The following is a 12778-nucleotide window of genomic DNA, read 5'->3' on the forward strand; positions in this document are numbered from 1 at the left end:
GTTGAGTATAGGGGTGGAGACATAGTACAGGGTTGAGTCAGTTGCCTTCTATGCAATCAATCTGGGCACCACATATTCCCCCAAGCCACCCTGGTCAAAGGGATAATACTTGACACTTCAAGGTCCTAGCAGCTTTAACTACTGCATCAGGTCTTTGCATTGAACTGAATTTCAGTTGGCCAAGAATTACTGGAGATCCTACTGTCCTGAGCATCTCTACTTAGGAAAGAGTGTCTTTCTACTTGGAGACGCACCCCACTCACCATAGATGTCAAAAATTGACACTGGCTTAATACATTATAAGGTAAAGGTAAAGGCCCTCCCGTTGATCGTCGATTTGCTCGAGCGGGCCCAATAACGTCTCCATTGGAGACTTTGTTGTTACTGTGTCTGGCATATCGAATACTCTCGGTAGCTTGCCCGGCTCTCCGAGAGGGGCGGAGGAATCGAACTCCGGTCGGCCATGTTGGCCGCTTGTAAGGCAAATACCCTACCCGCTGTGCTATCGCTCCTAATTTATTAACTCAGCTCTATTTTATGTTATGCGTTAAATGACTTTTAGGTATTAATTATAATTATAAAATTATTTTAGGTATTAATTATAAAATGTTTAATTGGATGACTAAAATGCCTAAATTTAGAAGAAAAATCCAATTTCCAAAACATCAGACTTAATATTCATCTTGATCTTAGAAATAATCTAGTTTGCCTTCCTTATATTACACAGGAGAAAACTAGCAAAGATATTAATTTTTGGCTAAATATGATGTTTTTTCTGTGTTTGGCTAAATATGATGTTTTTTCTGTGTTTTTAGAAAATGACCTATTTATAATTTTGTTTCTCACCAATTGAAGTAAAATAAATATTATAATTATACATTGTTGTTACTACTATTACCACTATACTAGACTACAATGTGGATATAACACAGAACTTTATTTCCAAAATATGTACATGACTATGTCTAAAACACCATAATTTTAAAGTTCTAAGTAATTAGACCAATTTAGTTATCTCTCCACAAAATTTCATAAACTGTTTATCAAGTTATAGACTATCATCTGCTTAAGCAATCTGTCAATAAAAACCAAATACTCTAGCCACCAATGATTAAATCAGCAGTCTACACCATAAAAAATATATAGTTATACTTCCTGAGGTAAAACTATTAGCACTGTAGCACTGTCCTCCCATTGTTCATCGATTTGCTCGAGTGAACACCAGTAATGTCTCCATTGTGAGACTTGTTGTTACTGTTTTTGGCATATCAAATATGCCATGGGGAGCTTGCCAGGCTCTGCCGTGCAGGCAGGATACTCTCAGTAGCTTGCTCTCCGAGAGGGACAGGAATCGAACCTGGGTTGGCTGTGTGGAAGGCAAACACCCTACCTGCTGTGCTATCATACTGTCCAAGATTAGTAGTAGTTAAAAAAAAAGAGTTCTAGGCCTTTTGGCTAAGATCAAGTGTAGTATCTGTTCTTATCAGATTAATCAGAGGTAAAAATATTAAATTGATCATTTAGTTTTGTGTGAAAATTGAGCCTATGGGACATCAAGGATGTCTGTAAAGATCAATAGAGATTGAATTAAATATTTTACAAATACCATATGGTCTTCTAATGGTGGTGAAGATAATAATAATTCAGTTTATGAAAATTTCTATTACTGTATGTGTGCTGCTCTTTGTATTTCTTCATTACTCTTGGAACAAATCAAATGATCACCTATATAACTCAGAGATGCAAATATCTTTGGTATTGGGTTAATTTATATTTATTACAGCCTTAATCCTTAAGAATTTTGAAGTCTTTTTCCTTATTTCCCAAATCATCATCTCTAGCAACTTTAAAAAGATATTCCACCTGACCCCCTGTTAATAAACATTAGGTACTTAATTACTAGGTACTTAGCAACATCATATATGAAATACTTCTCCTAATAATTAGCACACAAAAATCTGTAGTTGTTCCCATTCTAGTTCATCAGGTATTCTTGAATATTCACTTATTTTAAGAAAACAAAATGAGCCATTTCATCTTTTTCCTAAATCTTTTGGGGAATTAAAAAGCAGACTAAGTTTTAATATTTAAGCATTTTTGAAATTAGTAAGTCAGAGTCAGACCAAATAGGGTTAATCAAACAAGAGGACCATTTGAGAGGCAGCTATAACACCATGACAACATACTAAGCAAACCAGAATTAAAGCTTGTAACTGTCTCAACATGTCCAAAACAAACCGCATAATTAGAAAGTGTATTTGGTTTATTCCTTATACCTTGAGAATTAACATTTCATATTAAGTGGCTAGATGTGAACACCGAGAGGTATGATACGACAGTTACATACATAATATAAGTAAGTGGCTAAAGTGATTAATAGGCTCTGCAGTTACAGGAAATTGCATTCAGATCCCAGACCCCACTCATCAGCAGCCTGACTTTCAATAATCATTTATTTTCTCGGAACTCAGTATCTTTATTTGAAAAGTCAGAACAATGGTATGTGTTCCACATCATGATTGTAGATGTACTTGGCATAAGTACTTACTATACATGACTTATAGTGGAACTTCAAGAAAAGTAATTAGTAGTAGCAGTAAGTATAAATGGCTTAAACACTTTAAACATCAAGTAAAATCTTGCACGTATATACTAGCATGCATTCACCAGTTTTAGACTCAACCATGGATTTTCCGCAGTATTCCAACACAATCCGAATTAAAAGAAGAGGAAAGTGAGCTACAATCTGCCTTCACTTTTGTAAGTGATATCACATTATCACATTAACCAATTTACTGCTTACAAATGTGAAATTCATAAACACAAATTGTCTTCTCAGACATTGATAGCAAGTAATTTTATCAATGTCTCATCATAATTAGACATAACTAAAAATTATACCTGGTGGGCTGGAGAGATAATAAAGTGGGTCGGGAGCTTGCCTCAGATCCAGCACCACACATGGTTCCTTGAGCCCCACCAGAAGTAAGCCCTGAGTACTGATCCAGGAGGACCCCCACTGTCCCCCAAGCCTCAAACAAACAAAAAAATTGTCCATGGGCTGTGAATAAAGCTCAAAGTGGTGAGGCACATGCCTGGCACGTGAGAGGTCCTAAATTCAATCTCAGCACTATTGGCCTCCAGAGTGCTACTGATTGCCATCCTGTTATCCTCCAAGCATCACTAGCCAAGGCCCCACACAGGCAGGCCTATGCGTGAGCACTAAGCCCATCAGACCCATACTGTTGGGCCTGGCACTTCTAGGAGTGCTCTGAGAGTCCCTCACCTCACAAGCACCACTGAAAATCTTCATTTTTTTAAATGGGAGTGGGGAGGAAGAGAATACAGTAAAAAAGGCACTTGCCTTCCACACAGCCAGACTATGCTTAACCTGCAACACCACAAGTGTTTCTGCAAGCACACAAAGCCACAGCCAGGAGTAAGCCCTGAGTACAGCTGGGTGTGGTCCAAACCCAAAATAAAAATAGAAATCAAAGTCTTTTAAACTGTACATAATAACTAATCTACTTTCTTTTCCATGTTGGACTACTTATAGTAAAAATATAACAAATGTGTTCTTTTAGCATGAACGTTATAATAGGGCACTAATTAGAATCTGTAGTAGTCAATATGTAATTTTCATTAAATTGATTCTATAATTAAAGTGAACCTCAAAAATAATTCACTCGGGGCTGAAGTAATAGCACAGCAGGTAGGGCGTTTGCCTTGCACACAGCCAGCCCGGGTTTGATTCCCAACATTCTATATGGTCCCCTGAGCACCGCCAGGAGTAATTCCTGAGTGCATGAGCCAAAAGTAACTCCTGTGCAATGCCAGGTATGACCCAAAAAGCAAAAACAAAACACAACACTCATTTATAGTTTTTCTGTTCAGTGAAGTGTAAGGAAGTATAGCAAACTTTCATGTGATTGAGCCTTAAAACAGAACATTTAAGACACCAGAGTTCTCCACTTGTGTACCAGGTACCTGAAATCAATCACACTTTGACATCTCTGCAGAGAATAATGGTGACGCAGAGGAGTCAAGCCTTTGGTGGGATGTGGTGGGATATGGATGAGGTTTCTGGGATTTTAGTAGGGCAGATACTTGGCCTACCCATCTCCAGAGGACCTCTCTGAGTTTTTGACTGTGGGAACCAGTGTTTGCATGAATTTTTTTAGCTACATGGCTTGTAATTTCTTGGATATCTAGTTGTGAGATGGTAGAGCAAGGCCAGTCGGTGAATCAACATGGCAACGGTTGTGGGGGGTGGACATGGGTGTCAGGACTACACGGGCTTTCCTCTACCTATTCATGAGAAAATACCTGAAAAAGAAGTCAAACAGCTAAAATTCAAGGAAACACTGGGCCCCACTGCTGAAAGTTCTGGGACACCCTCAGGAGGCAGGAGGGCCAAGCACCCACAGAGCCAAAGCCTCAACTACTCCACCCACACCCCAGCAACAGCCAAGGCTTAACTCCACCACTCCACTAGCATTCTTTGCAGAGACTCCAAATTGCAAACAATTTCAGGTGCCTCCGTGCCCAGGCTGAAAACTCTAATATCTTCTTCTCTAGTTGGGTGGGAAAAACCTCCACCTCCATATTTCCAGGGTATGGGAGCAGCCACATGTGGGACTTTAGTATGCCCATCTTCATACCCACTGCCATGTCAATTCATTAGCTCAGAGCATAGATCCAGGAGTCCTGGATCACACAGCCACATATGCTGCCACACAACACCTCCTAATTCCTCAGTACTGAAATTCCAGGAGGAGCACACCAAATTAAAAAGGAAAGTAACAAAGAAGTCAACTGAACTCAGTGAAAAAACAGTAACATGCTCAACTATCAACAGTGGCTTAGTAAATTCTTAGACAAGGATTTAACAACCCTGTGATGATATATGATTTTCTCAACACAAATGAGTTTTATACTTATTTATTTTAATATTGGGTCTTTGTTATCTATTCAATTTTAGCTCTAGAATTGTATCAACATTCCGGGATTTTGTCTACAGTAAAATAATCTTTAAACAGCAACAACAGAAAATAACATATAAAAGAAACTAGAATAGAATCAATTTTCCTGACTGATATTTTAAGAAGTTAAGTTCATAGGGCATATTTCTGGACACAAACATTTTATCCAAGTTCTAAAGAAATTCTAAAATGTGTATGATGCTATAATGTCATTTGTGTTCATTCTTTCTTTTTACATTTTGTTTCAGTTCAGGGTTGATGGTGACCAAAGTCTATCCCAGCAGCTCCAACTTCAAGGCAGGCACATCCTGGACAGGACACCTTTCAATGGCCAGATGACCTTCTGGGTGTGGAAGGGAAATGGAAAGCCTAGAGAACCTGTGCAAAGAGAGAGGAAAAATGTGCAAATTCCACATAGACAATGACCCTGAGTGGGAACTTTTTTTCTCTCGTCATTATAAGGAAAGGGCATTCATAAAAAGACACTATTATGAATCTTCTTTAATACTGAAATTTTGTGTTCCTCAGGAAGATGGCTCAAAGGTGCTGGAAGTCATACTGCAAGCTCCAGTGTGGCATGTTCCTGAGTACCAGCCAGGATGGGCCCAGCGCTGCGGGCACGGACCTCCAAAAAAGGAACGGAAGCTGTGCTTTTACATTTTATATAAATAAAACCCCTTTTAGGTGTTCAAAAATCATCAGCATGAACTAAATCAATTGCAAATGTATTGACAAATTTGTGGAAGACAACATCAAATCAATAACACTAAAAATATTTAGAATTAACCTAAGGACTTGATTCGATATAAAAACAGTAAAACAAAAATTAAAATCCTGTATGAAAGTTTTTTTTTACTGTGCTAAGTAGTGCTAAAGAGAACTAGAATCTTATTCATAATGCTTAAAAACTAGGTCAACTGGGCTATGTTGAGCACTTTATCTTTTTCTTGATAAACAATTATTTAGTAGAGAAATCTCTAAATACAAAAAAAAAGTGCACATACAAAAAAAAGACATACCTCATTTATGGATATAGTGTTTTAATCCCTGCTATTGGATATTGTGTGCTCATTCCTAAGAAACTTTCTAAAAAATGGTTGTTAAGTCTATCCTTTGATGAAGTGAAGGCATTACATTATTTATTGTATGTCACTTTTAAATATGAAGAATATATGAAAAATAGGAATGGGGAAACTAAAAAAACTAAAAAAACTAAAAAAAACTAAAAAATTATTTATTGTATGTCACTTTTAAATATGAAGAATATATGAAAAATAGGAATGGGGAAACTAAAAAAAAAAAAAAAGATATGCAGGACTTCTAATAACCAGAAGTACTACAGTGCCATCTTGTGGAAGAAATCACCTAATTAGTGAAATATTTTGATGCCATTAGAAAATGTAATTGAATTCTTTATTTAATCTAGTCTTTACAAACCTTTCAGTAAAAAAAATGGGAAATACAATTAACCAGAAGATTTATGTCTGTTATGGATAAAGAAAAATGTATGCTTAATATCTATCAGAGACTATCTAGGAACCAAATGAATTAGGGGTAGAAAAGGAATAAATCTGCAAGTCTTAGATTTCCCAGTTTTTTTCAAAATGAAGCTAACAAAAAAAACCCTTACATGTATGCAGCATAGAATCTAAGGGACTTAACACAATTAACTTATTTTTTCTGAAACTTAGTGAAGCATTTGCTTTAATATTCACAATCAGAGAAAGGAAGTAAGGTTAGTTGGATGTGACGGTACAGAACATGATGCTGCCTGTCTTCTTAGATCAATAAACCAAAATGTAGTAAAAATCTCAAATGTACCAGGAACTCACAGGCATAGTAAGACAAATGATGAATGACAGAGTAGCTTCCTCAGTAGCTCCCTTAGAGGCTGGTAAAATACAGTCATTCCTCATTTGGAAGAAAGGTTTTTGGAAGGCCAGTATGGAAGGCCAAGGCACTGAACTTTAAGTGCCTTTAAGTCTAAGACAAAAAAAAAGGTAACTGTCCTGTCTTTCCTCCAAATCAGACTACAGTGGGAAACCCTGGGTGACCCCCTACACAAGTTTCCTCCAATATCCACATCTAGAACGTATGAGGTCTTTTATTAGCCAAAATAGCATAAAGAAGCTATTACTATAAATCCCATATGTAAAAACTGTTGAATATCCCTAAGCCCAAGAAGGAACCTACAAAAATATATGAAATAATACATTAAGCCAATAGTACATCAGAGATGATGTCACAAATACATGTTATCTAAAGCAGTTCCCAGGGGGGAGTCTGGGGAAGCTCCCAGTGCTCTGGAGTCTTGGGACACATGTGCTGCTTCTGTAAGGGCTGCTATGACATAAACACTGAACAATATTTTTGCTTTTTGCCTTTTTGTGTGAAAGCTAAAACCTTCGCTGAATTATTTCAGACAGTGAACTCATGTATGATTGTAAAATTTCATAAAATCTAAGTAACTTAAAATAAACTTCTAAACAGCAACAAACAGCTGTATTCCAACATATTATACTTTTCAAGTATAATACTGGATAAGTATGTTCTTATCCAGATTGTGTATCCTACACAAGCCAAAAAACAGGCATAAAGTAAAGACCTTTTTTACTTTTGCAGAATTAAACATCCTCTCCTTCTTTTGGGTTCTCATAATAATTTTCTCATAAACTGACAGGAAACTTTATATAAACATGTATTAGTTTTATTCTGGACTGGAGCATTAGCACAGCGGGCATTTGCCTTGCACATAGCCAACCCGGCCAAACCAGGTTCGATTCCTCCGCCCTTCTTGGAGAGCCCGGAAAGCTACCGAGAGTATCTCAATTGCATGGCAAAGCCTGGCAAGCTACCCGTGAAGTATTTGATATGCCAAACACAGTAACAACAAAGTCTCACACTGGAGACGTTACTGGGCCTGCTCAAGAAAACCGAAGAACAACGGGAGGACAGTGACAGTTTTATTCTGCTAAAAGGTGAGTTTTCTAAAAATAGTGTCTTACTCGCTGTGTATATATAACACCACCTACAATGCATAGTCTGTATTCAAATCATGCTTGTTGGAATTAATATGGTATGCTATACAACACTATTTAGATTTGAACAAAGTGATAAGCTTCTGAGTGAGAATCATTTAGGTGTTCCTTAAAACATCCAAAAGACACTAAACATTTAGTGGTGCTAATTTATTTTTTAATTATATTTTTTATTTTTTTTTTTTATTTTGCTTTTTGGGTCACACCCAGCCGATGCTCAGGGGTTACTCCTGGCTCTGCACTCAGGAATCACTCCTGGACCATATGGAATGCTGGGAATCAAACACACGTCGGCTGCATGCAAGGAAAACGCCCTACCCACTGTGCTATTGCTCCAGCCCCTATTTTTAAATTATTTACCAGGATCTTGTTTTAAAGATTTCAACCTGGAATCTATTTTTAGGATTTCATGTTCTGAGAAAAAGGAACAGTGAACATTTTTTAAAGTCTGCATTTAATTTTATTTGTACATATTTGATTTGGGAATAAAGACTTGGACTGTTTTCATTTTTCTAAGTTTTTTAATGTTATTAAGTAAAAATCTAAAGAGGCTTCTTACAAAATATCTTTTCAACCAAGATCTAGTTCTTTAAATGATTAAAAAGAGTCTCACTAAATAAAAAAAATAGAAAAACAAAATAAAATAAATACTATCAGAAGTAAAGAAGGGAATTTACAATAAATATCACAGAAAAAGGAATGATCTTAAGGACATTTTTATCACTAAAATGAACATTTTGCCACTAGAAGAATCTAGAAAAAATAATCAAATTCTTATAATCTTACAAACTCCAAAACTGAATCAGAATGAAAAAACAAATATAAACAAACTAATTATAAACAAGAAAACTGACAGTGATCACAAGATTAACCTCAACCAAAGACTTACAAACAAATGGTTTCACTAGTAAGTACTACCTAGCTGAAAGGAAACCTATTATTTATCCTTATTGGTCTCTTCCAACAAATTGTGGAAAGTGAAACTCTTCTAAATAATTTATATGCAAAGATAAATTTACCAAAAGGAAGCAGAGAAAGCACTAAAACAAAAGAAAATAACATTCCAATATCACTGATGAAGACAGATGCAAAGATTCTCAATAAAATCTTTGCAAATCATATTCACCAATCCATTGAAAGAATCGTACATTATGGTCAAGTAAGATTTATTCTGGAAATACAAGAAATGTCAAATATATATATATGTATGAATTAATGCAATACACCAAATAATTAAAGGAAAAATTCATATGGTCATTCAACATTCAGAGAAGTTTTTTGACAGAATTCAACATCTATTTAGGACATGAAAATAAAATGGTACCTCAACATAGCTGAGGCCATATTTGAAAAAAATTTTCAAATTATACTGATAATTTATAAAAACAGTGTGATATTAGGATAAAAAATACATACAGATTAGAATCACTTGATCACTTGATCACTTGACTTCATGTTAATCGTCTATTTGCTCGAGGGGGCGCCAGTAACGTCTCCATTTATCCCTGTCCAGTGCTAGTGTAGCTCAATGGCGTCTGTTCGCTCTAGGAACATGAAGAGCCTCAAACCGATCGTTCATGATCTTGATGAAGAAGTCTGACCATCTGGTAGATGGGCGGCTACACGGTCTTTTGACATCCCGTGGAATAGAGTTGGTAACAGCTCTAGTCCAGCGGTCGTCTCTAAATCTCATTACGTGACCAGCCCATCTGATTTTTGACACCTTGGCAAACAAGACAGGGTCCCTGATTCTTGACCCTCAATAGAAATCGGAACTCCAGATTCTTTCTCTCATTTGAGTGAAACATGATATTCCAAGCATAGCTCTTTCGATTCCTCTTTGGGAGACCCGAATAGCGTTCTCATCCTGTTTGCGTAGGGCCCAGGTCTCTGAGGCATATGTTAACGCAAGAAGAACAGTGGAATCAAAGAGATGTGCCCGGAGCCAGAGGTTCTTTGTCCTCTTAGCTATTTCTTCGACGTTCTTGAAGGCGTTCCAAGCCGCTCTATTCCTCCTGCGCAGCTCGGGTGCCAGGTCATTTGTCATGTTGACTTCTCGACCTAGGTACACATAGCTGTTGCATTCGCAGATAGTCATTCTGTTGAGAGCGAGTGGGGCGTCAGGAACGAGGCTGTTTCTCATAAACATTATCTTCGTAAGATTCAGCTGTAGTCCGATCTTTCCACACTCACGGTCCAAGTCGGCCAGCATTTGTGCCGCTTGGCTAATGTTTGGTGTTATTAAAACAATGTCATCAGCAAAGCGGACGTGGTGTAGTTGCCGACCATCTATCTTCACTCCCATTCTGTTTGCTCTAGGAACATGAAAAGCCTCAAACCGATTGTTCATGATCTTCACGAAGAAGTCTGACCATCTGGTAGGTGGGCGGCCACGCGGTCTTTTGACATCCCGTGGAATCCAGTCGGTAACAGCTCTAGTCCAGCGGTTGTCTTTAAATCTCATTACATGACCAGCCCATCTGATTTTCGACACCTTGGCAAATGAGACAGCGTGCCTGATTCTTGATCGTCGACGGATGTCAGAACTCCAGATTCTTTCTCTCATTTGGTGAAACGTGATATTCCAAGCATAGCTCTTTCTATTCTTCTTTGGGAGACCTGAATAGCGTTCTCATCTTGTTTGTGTAGGGCCCAGGTCTCTGAGGCATATGTTAATGCAGGAAGAACAGTGGAATCAAGAGATGTGCTGGAGCCGGAGGTTCTTCGTCCTCTTAACTATTTCTTCGACGTTCTTGAAGGCGTTCCAAGCCGCTCTCTTCCTCCTGCGCAGCTCGGGTGCCAGGTCATTTGTCATGTTGACCTCTCGACCTAGGTACACATAGCTGTTGCATTCGGAGATGGTCGTTCCATTGAGAGCGAATGGGGCGTCAGGAACGAGGCTGTTTCTCATAAACATTGTCTTCGTAAGATTCAGCTGTAGTCCAACCTTTCCACACTCACGGTCAAAGTCGGCCAGCATTTGTGCCGCTTGGTTGATGTTTGGTGTTATTAAAACAATGTCATCAGCAAAGCGGAGGTGATGTAGTTGCCGACCATCTATCTTCACTCCCATTCCTTCCCATTCTAGTCATCGCATGATGTTCTCAAGGGTGGCACTGAAGAGTTTCGGTGAAATGATATCACCCTGCCGCACCCCTCTCTTGCCATCAACGATCACTTCTTTGTAGAATGGTGAGATCCTGGTAGTGAATCCGCAATACAGCTCACGGAGGATCCTGATGTATTGGGCTTGAATGCCCTGATTGGCTAGGGCTTCCGTCTCAACAGAATCAAAGGCTTTCTTTAAATCAATGAACGTTAAACAGAGCAGCATCTTGAACTCCCGAGAAACCTCAATGAGCTTGGTTATTGTGTGGATATGGTCGATGGTGCTGAATCCTTTGCGGAACCCGGCTTGCTCGCATGGTTGTCCTTCATCTAGTGTTCTGCCAATCCTATTTAGGATGACTCGAGTGAACAACTTGTAGATGACAGACAATAGGCAGATCGGGCGATAGTTGCCAATGTCATGGATGTCTCCCTTCTTGAACAGTAGTACAGTCCTGCTGGTTTTCCATTGGGACGGAACCTTGCATTCAGACAGGTAGCGAGTGAAGATCCGAGCCAGTGTATTGATGAGTACTGACGGCAGGTTCTTCAGGTGTTCAGGTCTGACCTTGTCTGGGCCGGGTGCTGTTTGTTTCTTTACCGATGAAATGGCATGTCGGATTTCGGAAGGGAGAACGTTGGGAACGACATATCCATCCTGTGGAATTTGGTATGTCGGCAAGTGGACATGGCTATCGAAGAGATTTGAGTAGAAGTCATGGATAATCTTCTCCATTGCCATTCTGGAGGATGTGATGGATCCATCAGGACGTCGGAGGGCAGTCATCAAAAAATGGGTTGATGAAATGAACAGAGACTTTTCCAAAGAAGAAATTTGAATGGCTAAAAGGCACATGAGAAAATGCTCTACATCACTAATCATCAGGGACATGCAGATCAAAACAACAATGAGATATCATCTCACACCACAGAGACTGGCCCACATCCAAAAGAACAAAAGCAACCTGTGTTGGCGTGGATGTGGCTAGAAAGGGACTCCCCTTCACTGCTGGTGGGAATGCCAGCTGGTTAAGCCCTTTTGGAAAAAGTATGGACGATTCTCAAAAAATTAGAAATTGATCTCGCATTTGACCCAGCAATACCACTCCAGGGAATATATCCCAGAGAGGCAAAAAAAAGTACAGTTGAAATTACATTTTCACTTCTGTGTTCATTGCTGCACTATTCACAATAGCCAAAATCTGGAAAAAAACTGAGTGTCCCAGAACAGATGACTGGTTAAAAAAACTTTGGTACATCTAGACAATGGAGTACTATGTAGCTGTTAGAAAAGATGAAGTCATGAAGTTTACATAGAAGTGGTACTACATGGAAAGTATCATGCTAAGTGAAATGAGTCAGAGAGGGACAGATATTCATTCATCTGGGAAATATAAAGTAACAAAATAGGAGACTAACACCCAAGAATAGCTGAGATAAGTACCAGGAGATTCAGTCCATAGCTTGGAGGTCAGCCACACATGCTAGGGGGAAAGGGAGCTCAGATAGAGAAAGGAGCACCAAATAAAGGGTGTTGGGAGGATCCTCCCAGGATGGGAGATTCATGCTGAGAGTAGACTATAGACCAAACATGATGGCCATTCAATGCCTCTTTTCAAACCACAGCACCGAAAAGGAGAGAGAAAACAA

At 38.7% G+C, this 12778-nt stretch overlaps 1 pseudogene; it reads left to right on the top strand.

The window, feature by feature from the left end:
* Positions 1-1435: 1435 nt before the first annotated feature.
* LOC130027263 (uncharacterized) lies at positions 1436-1547 on the top strand (annotated as a pseudogene).
* The last annotated feature ends 11231 nt before the right edge of the window (positions 1548-12778 follow it).

Source organism: Sorex fumeus, unplaced genomic scaffold (assembly GCF_029834395.1).
Source record: "Sorex fumeus unplaced genomic scaffold, SorFum_2.1 ptg000036l, whole genome shotgun sequence".
NCBI lineage: Eukaryota > Metazoa > Chordata > Mammalia > Eulipotyphla > Soricidae > Sorex > Sorex fumeus.